The sequence below is a fragment of the Pecten maximus genome, chromosome 18 (assembly GCF_902652985.1).
Source record: "Pecten maximus chromosome 18, xPecMax1.1, whole genome shotgun sequence".
NCBI lineage: Eukaryota > Metazoa > Mollusca > Bivalvia > Pectinida > Pectinidae > Pecten > Pecten maximus.
In genome coordinates, this window is record NC_047032.1 from 23,221,700 (window position 1) to 23,237,983 (window position 16,284).

Genomic DNA, 16,284 nt, shown 5'->3' on the forward strand with positions numbered 1-16,284 from the left:
GATTATTATATATATTTCTAATTAACTAAGGCCAACTACGGTCATCCCTAACTACGGCCCACTACGGTCATCCCTAACTACGGTCATCCCTAACTACGGTCATCCCTAACTACGGTCATCCCTAACTACGGCCAACTACGGTCATCCCTAACTACGGTCATCCCTAACTACGGCCAACTACGGTCATCCCTAACTACGGTCATCCCTAACTACGGCCAACTACGGTCATCCCTAACTACGGTCATCCCTAACTGCCCACTACGGTCATCCCTAACTACGGCCATCCCTAACTACGGTCATCCCTAACTACGGTCATCCCTAACTACGGTCATCCCTAACTACGGCCATCCCTAACTACGGTCATCCCTAACTACGGCCAACTACGGTCATCCCTAACTACGGTCATCCCTAACTACGGTCATCCCTAACTACGGCCAACTACGGTCATCCCTAACTACGGTCATCCCTAACTACGGCCAACTACGGTCATCCCTAACTACGGTCATCCCTAACTACGGCCCACTACGGTCATCCCTAACTACGGTCATCCCTAACTACGGCCCACTACGGTCATCCCTAACTACGGCCCACTACGGTCATCCCTAACTACGGCCCACTACGGTCATCCCTAACTACGGTCATCCCTAACTACGGCCCACTACGGTCATCCCTAACTACGGTCATCCCTAACTACGGCCCACTACGGTCATCCCTAACAAAGGTCAACTACGGTCATCCCTAACTAAGGTAAACTACGACCCACTACAGTCATCCCTAACTGCCCACTACGGTCATCCCTAACAAAGGTCAACTACGGTCATCCCTAACTACGGTCATCCCCAACCGTACATGTGCATGTACTTCCCTTAAACTGTGAGCGCGGTTTTTAACCCTAGTAGTACTACCCACTGTATGTATCAGAAGACGAAAGACATTCCCTTCAATCTACAGGAGTAATTAGCCACTGTTTCCTGAAACAACGGAAACTGCATGAACAAAACCCCTAACTGCTGCTTTTCCACAGATCACTAGAAACCTTTAGAATAACTTCTAAATAAACATAATTATAATATATTTGATACTCCGTCGTGAGGGGGAAAGAAAGACATGACATTTATAATTTGTACTGTTTGTTAAATTGAAGTGGGCCATAGCTATGTACACATACATATCAAATACCAGGCAATAAATTTCAGAGGTTGCGGAAGAGTGACATTTGAAACTTTCCCCACTTAGACCAAAAGTGTGTGGTACACAACTAGGCCATTTACAGTCGGCATACATGGGAGACGCGTTACACGTGTTCTGGACCACACGACAGGGGCTATCTTGATGATTTACGAGGGGTACAGAAAGTCCACCACCATGGATGTCTAAAATGGCTTGAAATATGCCCTAACGCATGTCAATGTGACTCGAAATGAAAAGATATCATTAACGGCTGATTGCTTCTGCTGAATAGATGACGACCAACAGTTACGTGTAGTGTTTGATGAGGCGGTGTGTTACGTACTGTTGAATGTAAACATAGAGAGAGAGGGTTAAAGTAACGAGTGTTTGTGTCCGCGTTTACCCAACTGTGACCCTTCAAGCCAGCTCTCTAGTTCTGAATACACGGCAAATGGCGCGCGGAAACGTGCCATACAAGACAAAGAAAAGAGTACGTCGCGTGGATACATGCACATGTGGGATACTGACATCAAGCACGTGATCTTCGGTGATGTTTACATTTTTCAGTCTTTTGTGTGATACAGTGAATGCTATTTTTTACCGGACGAAGTGACCCTTGATGCCTACACGTGGACTGCCGATCGGCAAAGGTGTTTAACAAGTGTCACATCTCAAGGTAAAATCTATTCTTCTCATTAGTAACAAACGACACTGGGCGCGAGACTGTACACAGGAGGTGTCGCTGTGATTGTAGGCAGGGTATTGCTTACCGTTGATAACATTCTTTTTTAAAACACGTTACTGAATTAATTTGCCAATATTTTCCTTTACATGTAATTTGATGGGTTGCTAGGCATATTACATAGCATATCTGTTAAACTTCAATGAAAGATAGTCCGTATGATAAATATTATTTTGTGTTTACAAAGTAAACATGTTTAAGTATTCATGGGTGGACGTATATTTACACAATTACGACTGACATTTGTGTTTTTTCCACTTCTGTAAAAAAAATTAAACACACTTCACACAGTACATAGACGAATATACATGGACTGCAGCTAACTCGGAAAGAAAATGAAGACTGGTTTATATAAAAATTATCAAAATGATAATAATATATGATCACTTGAAAGTAAAATCGTCTGAATTACAGTACCGTTTTGCCGAATTTTAACCGAATCCGTTAGATCACGACAAGCTTTACACGCCTAAATATAATATAGAACTATATACCACATGTATATATACACTCTGGCGTCTACTAGCACGTGGGTTATAGGATGATTGACAGGATAATGTGCATTTCATTAATGTCGCATTACGCTATGGCGAGCATGTCAAATTTCACCTAGGTCAAAGGTCAAGTTCGCATGCAGACCATGTGTATAATATATGATAAGAGTTTGCCGTCGGTGTTTTAAATACTGATGATATTATGCACATGTTAACGTCAAGTGCTTGCTATATATAGCTCTAAAGTGTCGACAAGTATTAAAGTTGTTGTAGTAATTATATAGTTGTAATATATTCATAAGAATGAATGTTGATTATAATTACCTGTATACATACATTAGATATACAATGTATATAAAATAGTTAATAAATGTATGTGTACATGGTTTTGAATCGGTTTATATCTTATATAGCGGGGCTTATAATATTAATACGATACAATGTTTTTTTTCAGAATTCATCATAATTCAATTAACTTGTAAACCTTTTGCGTACTTGATACTTTAATATAGTTAACAGTTAAACTGACTTTGCCTCTTTAAGCTGATCAAGGTAACTACTCAATTATATAACTAGTTGTTCAGGACTTTAACTAAACATCTCTCGATTGTACGGATACATGCTTTTGGTAATAACACTTTGATTGTTTAATTTATTTTTCGGTTATCATGGAATTTCGGAGCGTGTTAAAAACAAACAACCGAAAAACCTCACAAATATAATACATAAAGACACCATGCATATATTCCTTTGAGTGTGTAGTCATAAGTAATATATGTATGAACATCTCCAAAGTTTGGGTGTGTAGTCAATAAGTAATATATGTATGGACCTCTCCGATCTTAGGGTGTGTAGTCATAAGTAATATATGTATGGACCTCTCCAATGTTTTGGTGTGTAGTCATAAGTATATATGTATGGGACCTCTCCAATGTTGGGTGTGTATCATAAGTAATATATAATGAACATCTCCAAATTTGAGTGTGTAGTCATAAGTAATATATGTTGGGACCTCTCCAAGTTTGGGTGTGTAGTCCTAAGTAATATATGTATGGACCTCTCCAATGTTTGGGTGTGTGTCATAGTAATATATGTATGATCAACATCTCCAAAGTTTGGGTGTGTAGTCATAAGTAATACTGTATATGTATCAACATCTCCAAAGTTTGGGTGTGTAGTCATAAGTAATACTGTATATGTATCAACATCTCCAAAGTTTGGGTGTGTAGTCATAAGTAATATATGTATGAACAACTCCAAAGTTTGAGTGTGTAGTCATAAGTAATATATGTATGGATCCTCCCGATCTTTGGGTGTGTAGTCATAAGTAATATATGTATGGACCTCTCCAATGTTTGGGTGTGTAGTCATAAGTAATATATGTATGGACCTCTCCAATGTTTGGGTGTGTAGTCATAAGTAATATATGTATGAACCTCTCGATCTTTGGGTTTGTAGTCATAAGTAATATATGTATGGACCTCTCCAATGTTTGGGTGTGTAGTCATAAGTAATATATGTATGGACCTCTCCAATGTTTGGGTGTGTAATCATAAGTAATATATGTATGAACCTCTCGATCTTTGGGTTTGTAGTCATAAGTAATATATGTATGGATCCTCCGATCTTTGAGTGTGTAGTCATAAGTAATATATGTATGGACCTCTCCGATATTTGGGTGTGTAGTCATAAGTAATATATGTATGAACCTCTCGATCTTTGGGTGTGTAGTCATAAGTAATATATGTATGGACCTCCCGATCTTTGGGTGTGTAGTCATAAGTAATATATGTATGGACCTCTCCGATCTTTGGGTGTGTAGTCATAAGTAATATATGTATGGACCTCCCGATCTTTGGTGTGTAGTCATAAGTAATATATGTTTGGACCTCTCCAATGTTTGGGTGTGTAGTCATAAGTAATATATGTATGGATCCTCCGATCTTTGGGTGTGTAGTCATAAGTAATATATGTATGGACCTCCCGATCTTTGAGTGTGTAGTCATAAGTAATATATGTATGGACCTCCCGATCTTTGGGTGTGCATTCATAAGTAATATATGTATGAACCTCTCCGATCTTTGGGTGTGTAGTCATAAGTAATATATGTATGGACCTCCCGATCTTTGTGTGTGTAGTCATAAGTAATAGATGTATGAACCTCCCGATCTTTGGGTGTGTAGTCATAAGTAATATATGTATGACCCTCCCGATCTTTGGGTGTGTAGTCATAAGTAATATATGTATGGACCTCTCCAATGTTTGGGTTTGTAGTCATAAGTAATATATGTATGGACCTCTCCGATCTTTGGGTGTGTAGTCATAAGTAATATATGTATGGACCTCCCGATCTTTGGGTTTGTAGTCATAAGTAATATATGTATGAACCTCCCGATCTTTGGGTGTGAAGTCATAAGTAATATATGTATGGATCATCCGATCTTTGTGTGTGTAGTCATAAGTAATATATGTATATACCTCCCGATCTTTGGGTGTGTAGTCATAAGTAATATATGTATATACCTCCCGATCTCTGAGTGTGTAGTCATAAGTAATATATGTATGGACCTCCCGATCTTTGGGTGTGAAGTCATAAGTAATATATGTATGGACCTCTCCGATCTTTGGGTGTGTAGTCATAAGTAATATATATATATACCTCCCGATCTTTGTGTGTGTAGTCATAAGTAATATATGTATGGACCTCCCGATCTTTGGGTGTGTAGTCATAAGTAATATATGTATGGACCTCCCGATCTTTGGGTGTGTAGTCATAAGTAATATATGTATGGATCCTCCGATCTTTGAGTGTGTAGTCATAAGTAATATATGTATGGACCTCTCCGATATTTGGGTGTGTAGTCATAAGTAATATATGTATGAACCTCTCGATCTTTGGGTGTGTAATCATAAGTAATATATGTATGGACCTCCCGATCTTTGGGTGTGTAGTCATAAGTAATATATGTATGGACCTCCCGATCTTTGGTGTGTAGTCATAAGTAATATATGTATGGATCCTCCCGATCTTTGGGTGTGTAGTCATAAGTAATATATGTATGGACCTCTCCGATCTTTGGGTGTGTAGTCATAAGTAATATATGTATGGACCTCTCCAATGTTTGGGTGTGTAGTCATAAGTAATATATGTATGGACCTCTCCAATGTTTGGGTGTGTAGTCATAAGTAATATATGTATGAACCTCTCGATCTTTGGGTGTGTAGTCATAAGTAATATGTGTAGATACCTCTCGATCTTTGTATTTCTCATGCATGAAAAGGTACACGAAGAATGACGAAAATTGAGATTTTGAAAGAAAAAACGTCTTCTGATTCACAAAAGACGCGATCTTTGGTAATCAAATCCAGATAATACAACGTTCTCTAAATGTTAACCAGGCTAGCAGCGGCGGCACCATTTGATTTCGTGTATTAACGAAAGTCGAAATAATCATATGTCAGCCATATAAAGTTCCCGCACTCTTCATTAAGTTGTACCTCCCATCAAAAGCCGACGTCAAGAAGTTTTCCAATCAAATGTGACCCTTTGTTCAGCACAAAGAAATGTATTATTGATAAGTTGATATATACTGTAATATAGATTATAGAAGTAGTAAGTAAGTTAAGTAGTAACTATTTCTATTTCGTGTTGGTGTTATACATGTAAATGATACTCCTGTGACTGGTTGAAGGTCGAACGCTGATCCTTTTGTTGATGGCAGATGCTATACATTTGTAAAAGATTTGTTTTCTACAATCACAGCTCGTAGGAATGTTTACACACTAAAAATAATGTCACACTGATGCACGACACTTGGTCCTGACCCCAACAAAATCCAAGCTGTTTGTAACTGATGACGCTGATAGAACACTGACTATAGTCAAAGAGACGAAACCTAGCAATGTAGGTGGTAAACCAGTAACTAAGGCCGACAGAACACTGACTATAGTCGATGAGACGAAACCTAGCAATATAGGCGATAAACCAGTAACTATAGCCGACAGAACACCTGACTATAGTCAAAGAGACGAAACCCAGCAATGTAGGCGATAAACCAGTAACTAAGGCCGACAGAACACTGACTATAGTCGATGAGACGAAACCTAGCAATATAGGCGATAAACCAGTAACTATAGCCGACAGAACACCTGACTATAGTCAAAGAGACGAAACCCAGCAATGTAGGCGATAAACCAGTAACTAAGGCCGACAGAACACTGACTACAGTCAAAGAGACGAAACCTAGCAATGTAGGCGATAAACCAGTAACTTAGGCCGACAGAACACTGACTATAGTCAAAGAGACGAAACCTAGCAATGTAGGCGATAAACCAGTAACTAAGGCCGACAGAACACTGACTATAGTGAAAGAGACGAAACCTAGCAATGTAGGTGGTAAACCAGTAACTAACTAAGGCCGACAGAACACTGACTATAGTCGGTGAGACGAAACTAGCAATAGGTGGAGTGATGTAGGCGGTAAACCAGTAACTAACTAAGGCCGACAGAACACTGACTATAGTCGGTGAGACGAAACTATCAATAGGTGGAGTGATGTAGGCGTTAAACCAGTAACTAACTAAGGCCGACAGAACACTGACTGTAGTCGGTGAGACGAAACCTAGCAATGTAGGTGGTAAACCAGTAACTAACTAAGGCCGAGAACACTGACTATAGTCGGTATGATGAAACCTAGCAATGGGCGTAGTCATGTAGGTGGTAAACCAGTAACTAACTAAGGCCGACAGAACACTGACTATAGTCAAAGAGACGAAACCTAGCAATGTAGGCGATAAACCAGTAACTAACTAAGGCCGACAGAACACTGACTATAGTCGGTGAGACGAAACTATTAATAGGTGGAGTGATGTAGGCGGTAAAACCAGTAACTAACTAAGGCCGACAGAACACCGACTATAGTCAAAGAGACGAAACCTACATGTAGCAATGTAGGCGGTAAAACCAGTAACTAACTAAGGCCGACAGAACACCGACTATATAGTCTAGCAAAAGGCGTTGCCATGCAGGCGTAAGCCAGTGATGATGGTGGAAATTTTAGAAAAAATCGGGAATCGGTAAAGATGGGGTCAACGCCTATGGAGATTTAACATTACGGCAGGCCCCACTCTAACTCTGTTATTTTCCCACCATACGTAGACATTTTCCCACCATACGTAGATATTTTCCCACCATACGTAGACATTTTCCCACCATACGTAGACATTTTCCCACCATACGTAGACATTTTCCCACCATACGTAGACATTTTCCCACCATACGTAGACATATGAAAATAATCCATAATCGCATAAGTGAGTTGTTAACTATATATTGTTAGGGTACCCCTTCACTCAACTTATACAATATGGTTATAGCTCATTTTCATGGTCCTACAAATTGTGAAAAAAAATGAAGTTGGGGCCAAATGTTGATCCAACCTTTGAAATCTGAAGATTAATTTTAATGGGGTTAATTTCTAAAAGAATTAAAAAAAAACAAAAAAAACTCTAGTGTTTATATTACTTCCTGTACTAAGGGGTTTAAAGACGAACACATTTACCTTACACAAACCTGCAAATGAGAAGTATGAATTGAATTCTCCATCGATTGTAAACCCTGTTCATATTTTTTTTCATTCTGACCGGCGGTTATGATTATGCACTTTTCTTCTTGTATCCGGCTAGATTTGTCTTCTCCGTGAACTTTTATCTAGAGAAGATCATTAAAAGTTTAAATACAACTTAGAATAACCATCAAAACAGTATGGTTAATTCACAAGCAGCCTCATAACTTCACACTTGACGATATTCTTTTAACCTTCCACCATTGAGATCGGTAGGCAGACAATTACACGGCCTCCAATCGGATGCAATGGTGTCAGGGTCAAAACAAACTGTTTAAAGGCACCAATTAAGGTCTTCTCTCGTTCTTTTTTGGGATTGTTTTTTTTCCAGCAGAGAAATATCCCGGCCACTTTAACCATCATCTGGCCAACATTTCAATTAATGTCATGTACCACAAGATCTTCTTGGCTCCGAGCATTAAAGATAACTGTTGAGACCATTCCTAGACTTTTTAGTAAAATTAAAGAGGACCCTTTGATGACTACGACAACCCTTAGGCCTTACCTACATTTGTTAGCGAAGGAAGGACCCTATGAAGACTAAGACTAAGATCACTGTTTAAATCTTTCCTAGACGTGTTAGCGAAAGTAAACTTAGACCGTGCCTCAAAGATCACTGTTATTAAACTTAGTCTGAGCCTTAAAGATCACTGTTATTAAAATTAATCCATGTCTTATAGATCAATGTTAAAGTAAACTTCGTCCGAGCCTCAAAGATCACTGTTATCAAACTTCGCCCGAGCCTCAAAGCTCACTGTTAAAGTAAACTTCGTCCGAGCCTCAAAGTTCACTGTAAACGTAAACTTCGTCCGATCCTGAAAGATCACTGTTAAAGTAAACTTCGTCCGAGCCTCAAAGTTCACTGTAAACGTAAACTTCGTCCGATCCTGAAAGATCACTGTTAAAGTAAACTTCGTCCGAGCCTCAAAGTTCACTGTAAACGTAAACTTTGTCCGAGCCTCAAAGATCACTGCTAAAGTAAACTTCGTCCGAGCCTCAAAGCTCACTGCTAAAGTAAACTTCGTCCGAGCCTCAAAGCTCACTGTTATTAAACTTTGTCCGAGCCTCAAAGCTCACTTTTAAAGTAAACTTCGTCCGAGCCTCAAAGATCACTGTTATTAAACTTAGTCCTAGCCTCAAAGCTCACTGTTAAAGTAAACTTCGTCCGAGCCTCAAAGATCACTGTTATTAAACTTAGTCCTAGCCTCAAAGCTCACTGTTAAAGTAAACTTCGTCCGAGCCTCAAAGCTCACTGTTAAAGTAAACTTCGTCCGAGCCTCAAAGATCATTGTTAAAGTAAACTTCGTCCGAGCCTCAAAGCTCACTGTTATTAAACTTTGTCCGAGCCTCAAAGCTCACTTTTAAAGTAAACTTCGCCCGAGCCTCAAAGATCACTGTTATTAAACTTAGTCCTAGCCTCAAAGCTCACTGTTAAAGTAAACTTCGTCCGAGCCTCAAATATCACTGTTATTAAACTTAGTCCTAGCCTCAAAGCTCACTGTTAAAGTAAACTTCGCCCGAGCCTCAAAGCTCACTGTTAAAGTAAACTTCGCCCGAGCCTCAAAGCTCACTGTTAAAGTAAACTTCGCCCGAGCCTAGCCAAAGCCTTATATTGATACATATGTATATATTGCAGGAAGTGTTTGTTTGAGAAGTACAGAAGTCAAACGCAAACCAACTTGTCTAGACGATATTTGTTTATTTGTTGACAAAACAAACTTGGGTATATTCACACGCCGCACTTGGTTGATCAGCTGATCAAATGCTGTTATACATTGATTGTTGACATTGTAATGTGAGGTCACGAAATGAAACACTTTAAGTTCCGGCGTGTCAGTCAAACGTAATGCAATGTGTGTTTGCCTTGTTGAATGTGCTTTGTCTGAGATTACATTTTATATTACCATGCTGAATGTCAAGATCATTGTAACAAGTTAAACCATCACCATGTCTCTTCACAAAATGCCAACTTTCCCCCTGTCAGGTATGACGATCCCGCCGTAAGTCTTGTCAAAATATATGCATTCGTATCCGGGTCCTGTCGGTTTCAATGAAAAAGGAATACAATGAATTAAAAACAATCCGGTAGTTTACACCAATCAAATATCTAGAACTTACACTCGCGTTCTTTTTATTTGATCTTGATTGGTTGAAGGTAGCGAATAAACAGTCACATTGTTTTTAGACAACATGTGTAATATTTGACTCGTGTATCTGAGAAAAAGTAGTTTGCACGTAATACTCGTCCAGACAGAACTGTGACATAAGTAGTCGACCAGCACCATCCGAACACGGTAAGAGCTGTGCACTTTACCCTACCTTTGATTCACATTTTTAAACTCTTGAAACCTCCTCGATAATACAGTTTAGACAAACACTTTTTTTCGGTATGACGCACTAGAATGTTATCCAATTCCGATGAAGCACTCCGTGAGTTATTTCTCGCTCTCACCTTAATTACTTGACCAGTTGTATTCTTACTAAATCCAAAATCAAAGTCTAGTACAATCATGAATTGTAAGTTACCATGGTGTTCACGGCCGCTTTTTACGCAAATCCGTCAAATAGATAGAATTTCCCCCATAAAACTCGTCAGAGTGCGAACATATTTCGTCAATGGATTACGAGTCAGGAATACGGTAGGTAAAATACGGTATGTGATTTTCAAAATCTATATGTGCTATATATCTTACCAACAATAACTGAAGCTTTTCCTAAAATACTTCCGCAAACCTGCTTTTGAATTGTTCTAATGTGTCCATTGCTTGTCATGATAAAGGCTTATATTAGATTTTATTGATATAAATGCACCCCCTCCCCCTATTCAAAGAGTTTTATTGACCAAAAAATAAATAAGAAAGTACAGTGGGTGTCCTAAACTAGGAAGATATTCATTCATAAATCTTAATTTGCGAGATGAATTAATTATATAATTGTTAAAATGCACATTCAATTGTACTGTACCTGACAACTACGGTAAAGATTTTAGACATGTTTTGGCTAATTAGGTAACCTAACGATCATTCTACCTGATTGCTGTCATCTTCATGTACTTAGAGGTTCTGCTATTTATTTAATTACTATTGATTTCACAAAGTTAGCAGACAATAACAAAAATATATGACCTTGACACACTTTGAATTCCACGAAAATATAAAAAAAAAAAAAAACCTTTAACAAAAATACAAAGAATACTAGTTAGCTTATACTTAGTATTTCTTTGCATTAAAGTTGCCCTTGACCTCTTTTTGAAGGTCAATAACATTTCACGCGTATTTCTTTTTTTTCAAACAGCATAGAATATATGCGTATCAGTGGACATCTCGTCGTTTTTGCTACCTGGCATTTTTCAGTACTTACGTTATTAGTAAAAAATGCATATGAGAAATAATGTCTCACAGAAAGACATTATCGTGTAATTATATAAGTGGCCTTGTTGAAATGGTCTTCTCTCATATAAATAGTGGGACTTTGACGTTCCATGCCAGTTGCCCTCTCTTGATACTTTTTTCATCTCTCAGGTTTATTTCTCTCTTTTTTTTTCTTATTTTCTCTTTGACTAACGTGTAAATATTTGATGGACACTATTATGATAATCTGGTAAATCATAATTTTTTTTTTTTTTTTTTACAAATGAATAAAGAACAAAACACAATGGGAATATACAGATGTATATGATACAGGTTGATTAAGCCTATGTAGAAGTGTTATGGCCGACGCCATTATTTTATTTAGAAATAATACACTTATTTCAGCATTGAACTGCTTTCATTTGGAAGTTATGGACTGATAAATGCCAACTGGACAAAGGCAAATTTAATGAAGCGCGCTAGCGCTTCATGTTGAATTTGCCTTTGTCCAGTTGGCATTCATCAGCCAATAACTTCCAAATGAAAGCAGTTCAATGCTTATATTTACATTTGACAACGAATTTGAAAGACTACATCCAGGAATTTTACTCTGACAATGAATGAACAACTTATTATCGTCAAAGACGGAACAGCCTTTTCAACAGCCATCTTTCGTTATCGCCGACGTGACAATTATGACGTCACTATAATAATGACGTCATAATAAAGATTTGGAAGTTATTGACTCATAACTTCCAAGTGAGCTTGGTAAGGTTATATAGTGGGGCTGCAGTGTAAATGTAAATATTTAAGCACTGAAAGCCGTTCAATGCTTATATTTACCATCTGCGATTTTTTATTTGTCGTGCGATTTTTTTTTTGAAATTTTCAAATTCAAATTTCAGTTGGCAGTTCATAAGCTGGTGAACTCGCAACTGAATTGGTAGGGTTATGTAGTGGCAGTGCTATACAATGGTAAATATATACGTATACTTAATACGATATGGAGGTAGACGTCTGTAGTCGTTAATATGAATTTTTGTTCCCTTTTTGAGGACGTGGTACTTATCCTTCGAAATCACATAAAAATATACACTTTAATCATGTTTTGCCCCTGTTACGATTTATATTTAGTTTGAGATAGAATTACAAATTTCTGTATTTGTCGACGTTCTTGTACACGGAAACAAGTATCATTTTGACCAAGAAACTCGTAAAGTATTTGTTTCAATATAATTGATTTTGAATGCGTTTGACGTCAAGTTTATTCTTTAGATAAACATACACAAACTAAGTGGCCGTTAGATATTGTATTGTAAATGATATCATTTTCAGTGAAATTATAAATTAAATCTAGATGAACATGAACGAACGTGGTATCTATGCAAAAAGAGCTAGCTAGCGATTCATACTCCGGCTTTACGATCAATACGTAACTGTTGTACTAGCGTAATATATTATACAAATATAGCACGGGTGTCTGTGCAATAGTCCAGAATATTTGACACGAAGTACTGGTAATCGACCGTTGTTCTATTGCACGATGCCGAAGACCGCGTGCAATAGAACGTCGATCGAGTACCATTACCGAGGGTCAAATATTCTGGACTATTGTACTGATACCGATGATATACTTGTTTTAATACAAAGTCACTAAAACACACTTAAATCACTGAAATCTCGATTTTCCGTTATGCCTAGAAGTCCCCATGACTGTCGTCTGGCAGTGTTGACATCTGAGTGATAGGACTAAATTCCAAAACGTCACAGGTGTTTAATAGTTCACACGTGACCAAATTCCGAAACGTCACAGGTGTTCAATAGTTCGCACGTGACCGTGCAATAGTCATTTTAGCCGTGCAATAGTTCAAAATATACTTTATGCGTATAGATAAGGAAGTCCAAACGCATTATGTAATAAATAATACTGTTTGATGATCACTTCGTAACTGTTGTGCTCGCGTAATATATGTAGTTCTGTTTAAGTGTCTGTCTAAAGTAGTCCTTATAAAACAGTTCTTAAAATAAAAAAAATCTTTGTTTGTGAAAAGGGATAGTTATCATTAAAATCAACGGAATGACGCATAGACGACACAGTAATTCCAACTCACAATTGATAAACCGAGCTTAAGATATGAACAAAAGATAGATATGCTTGGAGGCATTTGAAAAGTACCAAGAGAAGAATACTGAGCTAAAAACTATATGTACCTGTTGTAAAACAATCCATTTTGTCACCTGCATATATCTCCCGAGTTTGAAACATATCCCGTTTATTGTAATTACATACATTATATATTTACTCCATAGAAGTGTACTGTTCTGTGTTACATGTATCTGTGTAAACCCGTGCCCTAAAGTCTACCTGTCAGATAATCACTACCTCGACATTACCTTAGTCTGCAGTAAGGCCACCAATAGAAAGGTTATCGATGGTCGTCCGTTTTTCAATGTACGCCGTTCCTCTTTGTAATAAGCTATGACAATTGCTTCGCCCCTCCTTCTCACTGGGTAGCTCATCCGCTTATGCTATTTTTAGATCGGTCACCATTGTAACGTGCTGTCTCCTTTGTTATAGGCGCCTGTTCGAATAATGCTTTCTTTAAATTGATACTAAACTCGTATAACCTCACACAACTACTTCTGAGTTAACACCATAGGCGCTATTGTAATGCTGTTGTCATGGTTCATAATAGAAAGATAAGACGGGGAAAATATATTTTACTTGACGGATAAGTAACATTTTTCTTCTTCTTAAAAACAAGCAATTCAACAAAAAGTCAAATGCCATCAATCTGATAAGAATTGCTAAAACAATTAACAGATAATGCACGTCTCAAAATCACCACTATTCGTTTCCTATGTACCCAAACGTAAACTTGAATTACAAGGGATGACATAGAATGTCTTATATACTCATCATATCACTGATGTCTGAAATAAAGTTTAGATTTTTCGGTGATTATGATATAAAAAATAGCTAATTATACATCATATTTTGAATAGACTGGCTGATGAATGCATTTCAAATATATAACATTTCCAGAAATGTTCAAATTTTGTATAAAATGTTTTTAAAAATAATGAATTTTATATGAAGGTTCTCAATGGATGAATTTTTAAGTTAATGGTTCATACTGCGAAGAAATAAAAAAAACAAAAAAAGAGAAAAAAAACATTTGTAATTATTATATCTTTTACATGAATTATCATTTGATTTTGGTGAAATGTGTGGCCTAAGTCATGATCTTCGAGAAAACAAAGCGATACGATCACCTGCCTCAAAGGGATAACATTTCATTATTCCCTATGGGAAATTAAAATAGCTGGAAAACCCTCCTTTTAAAATTCATAAAAAGACGTCACTAGCATAATAAGTATTTACATTATAAATAAGTTATTCATTATTCAATAATTAATGTTTCTTTGTTTTCATGGTAAATACTCAAATGTGATTGGTCGAAAAATTCTTTTCATTCTTCTATGAAAGAAATTCCGAGAATGGCGCGAAAAATGTGACGTCACAATACGACAATTGACGTTGCGTATTGATTTGAGAAAAAGAATCCCATTTAAAACCAGTAAAATTGTACATCAAACATGTTTTAAATTAGAAAATCATTTTCAAAAATTAATTATAAGCGTTGATGTCAATTATTTTTTTAGTTTCATCGGGGTATGAAACAAATTTTGTTTGCAAACTTCTGTAAGAATCCGCGTACATCAATGCTTCAATGCATTACAGTAATTTATTTTTATGTTTTCCCCTGAACACATATTTTGTAATATGTAACTGGATTGTATACTGTAAAGTACAAAATGTATTAGTACTGTGATTATTTTTACATAGCAAACACATAGACATTTTATCTCACCATTTTCAGAATCTATTGAAATTTAATATCGCTCTTTTTAATAATGTTCTTCTTAAAACGCTCATATAAAGGTTTCTTTATTATTTAACTTATTAAGGGGTAAAGAGGAACGCATGAAACGTATAGAAGAGACTAGTCTTACATAGAAGCAATAAAACATTCAATGGTGGGAACCAATATCCCTTGTCTTATTACAATACTGTACCATTCAATGGTGGGAACAAATATCCCTTGTCTTATTACAATACTGTACCATTCAGTGTTGGGCACCAATATCTATTGTCTTATTACAATACTGTACCATTCAATGGTGGGCACCAATATCTATTGTCTTATTACAATAATGTACCTTTCAATGGTGGGCACCAATATCTATTGTCTTATTACAATACTGTACCATTAAGTGGTGGGCACCAATATCACTTGTCTTATTACAATACTGTACCATTCAATGGTGGGCACCAAGATCCCTTGTCTTATTACCATACTGTACCATTCAATGGTGGACACCAAGATCCCTTGTCTTATTACCATACTGTACCATTCAATGGTGGGCACCAAGATCCCTTGTCTTATTACAATACTGTACCATTCAATGGTGGGCACCAAGATCCCTTGTCTTATTACCATACTGAACCATTCAATGGTGGGCACCAAGATCCCTTGTCTTATTACCATACTGTACCATTCAATGGTGGGCACCAAGATCCCTTGTCTTATTACCATACTGTACCATTCAATGGTGGGCACCAAGATCCCTTGTCTTATTACAATACTGTACCATTCAATGGTGGGCACCAAGATCCCTTGTCTTATTACCATACTGTACCATTCAATGGTGGGCACCAAGATCCCTTGTCTTATTACAATACTGTACCATTCAATGGTGGGCACCAAGATCCCTTGTCTTATTACAATACTGTACCATTCAATGGTGGGCACCAAGATCCCTTGTCTTATTACCATACTGTACCATTCAATGGTGGGCACCAAGATCCCTTGTCTTATTACAATACTGTACCATTCAAT

General features: G+C 37.3%; 1 protein-coding gene across 5 annotated transcripts in view; it reads left to right on the forward strand.

Annotated features, from left to right (window-relative positions):
* Positions 1–1,274: 1,274 nt before the first annotated feature.
* The window catches only part of LOC117316530 (potassium channel subfamily T member 2-like), a 70,779-nt gene continuing 55,769 nt past the window's right edge, over positions 1,275–16,284 (forward strand). For 4 of the 5 annotated variants that reach the window (XR_004529871.1, XM_033871161.1, XM_033871163.1 and 1 more), the window contains exon 1: positions 1,275–1,846. The gene's annotated coding sequence lies outside the window, so the exon portion shown is untranslated. Of the gene's footprint in view, positions 1,847–10,248; positions 10,325–16,284 lie in introns of those variants that run through there. The other variant, XM_033871162.1, reaches the window with a different exon arrangement.